A 2,500-nucleotide genomic window follows, 5' to 3' on the forward strand; every position below is an offset into this window, starting at 1 on the left:
CGCCCGGAGTTACGGCCGGCTAATGCCCGACATAACACAGTCGTCTTGTAAAAAGCAAAAAAGAAAAAATGAAGTTGTTTTTTTTCCTGTTTATGTGTTTTTTTTCCTTCCAACGGTTCGTTTGAGGAGGGAAAGAGAAGACGATGAATTCCTGCGTGCGCTATCGGGAGTCCTCGCAGACGAAGCCATTGCTGCTTTTATGTCAGGGTGGGAGGTTGGGCGATTTTTGCGTGTGTGACCGTAGTTCAAAGGTAACGGCTTGTGGACGTTTGGGGACGGAGGGCTTTTAATCGGGCCTGTCCTGCGGGGGCCTGACGTGACATGGCTGAACCCATTAATAATAGAGAGAGCGCGCCTGGGGCCTGGTTGAAGTGTATTTAGGCCTGTGTGTGTGGATGTGTGTCTTTGTAAATGTATTTAAAACGGTATATACATAATAGATAAGATACATGTGGATTTAATATTCAATACAAATGCCATACATAACACTATATATATAATACAGTATGAAGGGTGTGTGTGTGCGTGCAGGTGTGAAACCCAGTGAACCATGTCTTTGTGATGTATTTAAAATGGTATCTATATATTATGTAAACAAATCCATAAGAAGCATTTGTAATATATGATAGATATGATACTTGTGTATTTAATATTTAAGACAAATGCCATACAGTACATAATATATATAATACAGTATGAAGGGTGTGTGTGTGTGTGTGTGTGTGTGTGTGTGTGTGTGTGTGCGCGAGCGAGCGTGTGAGCAGTGAGAATTGATCTGGCCCATAATTATTTAGGCTATCGATTGGTAGACTACAGGCACGGGTCTGATTCAGCAGGTTTTCCTTCTTCGTGGACGCGTCCAAAAAAGGTGATTCGTCTTAAAACACCAACGCGATGCTCATTCTGCGACACCAACATGCGTCTGACCAAATCTCCACATTTCTCTCTATTTTTTTCTCTCTCTCGCTTTTACGGTCGTTTTTGCTGCGTCGTGAGAAACGACGTTTGTCGTCGCCTGGGCAACGTCTCGTCCAACCGGAAGGGGATTACCGAGCTCGACCGCCAATCAGTGGAAGACTCCCGAACCCACCCCCCCCCGTATTAATTATAATCTCAGGGAGCTGTTCGGCATTTACGCGTGTGTGGTTGTGTTTGTGTGTACGTGCGTTGTGTGTCTGTGTGTGTGTTGCGCTCTCTCTCTCTCTCTCTCTCTCTCTGCCTCTATCGCTCTCGCCCGTCTTCGCACTCCATCTCTCTGGCGAGCGTTCTGTCTGTGAGTAGGCGCGGGGGGGAATATCAAGTAGGAGAGAGAGAGAGAGAGAGAGAGAGGAGAGAGAGGGAGAGAGAGGGAGAGAGAGAGAGAGGGAGAGGGAGAGGGAGAGAGAGAGAGCAGCTGGCGGCCGCTGACGTCAGCCAGCATTGCTCCAGCACTCCAGTCTTCGTCTCCTGCCTCTTCTTCCTCTCCCTCGCCAAAATCAAATGATGCTCCGCGACACAGCTGTGGTGGTGGTGGTGGTGGTGGTGAAGCTGGTGGTGGTGGTGGTGGTGTTGATACTGGTGTTGGTGTTTGGATGTTGAATAAGGAAACTAGGGGACTCCATGAATGTGCTACTACAATATAGCGAGAGAAAATGTCCAATTTACTGCAAGTAGGTCATTCATAAAGTTTGTTTGCCGGCGACTTCCTGTGTGAGTGTGAATGTATGACTGTATGTATGTATGTATGTATGTATTTATGTATGTGCAGACATGGCTATCCTCTTTCCGCGTGCATAGCCATATGGAAGCCATGTGTCATCACCATCTGGGCGCCGTGCCGACATATTCATATGTCATGTCAGTTATGTCACACGGTAATGAGTTACGTAAAAGCGTGGGGTTCCAAAACGCTGCTCGCTCCGTCCTCTCACCTCAGTTCACCTCAGGCCTGAAGGTCAGAGGTCATTGTCGCTCCAGACAGTGCTGTGAGGCAGACCTTCAGAACGGCAGTTTACCGTTTGAAAACGCAGATCCCGTCGCCGCCTCGTTGCCGCGTGACATGTGTGCGTCGTAAAAACGTAAAACTCGACAAAAACGCCCCGTTGAAACGATTTCCGCGTGTAAACGTGTAAACAGGAGCGCCTGGGGATTATCGCTGATAAAGGCACTCGCCTCGCCGAGCTCGCTTGTAACGTTTACAGCCGCGGGTCGGCAGACGCATAAAACCATCCGAGGCAGCCACCAGCCCGGCTCGAGACGGATTACAGATTCAAAATGGCCGCGACCATAACATCAGAACCGGAGCGGCCGTTGAGGCCGACAAACGCCGTTACCATCGTCTTCACGGGCGCCTCGTCACTATCGAAGCGCACGCCTTCATCGGGGAGACGTTTGGAGACGATTGTGTTTATGAGGCAACAGACAGAAAAACAAACCAGGGTTAAAGAACGACCTTCTCGCTAAATGCAACAATAAAAGTCGATTTCCTGGAGGAATTAATGTCAACTCGCAGTTGGTGCTG

This window comes from Gadus macrocephalus, chromosome 4, assembly GCF_031168955.1.
Source record: "Gadus macrocephalus chromosome 4, ASM3116895v1".
In the NCBI taxonomy this organism is placed as follows: Eukaryota; Metazoa; Chordata; class Actinopteri; order Gadiformes; family Gadidae; genus Gadus; species Gadus macrocephalus.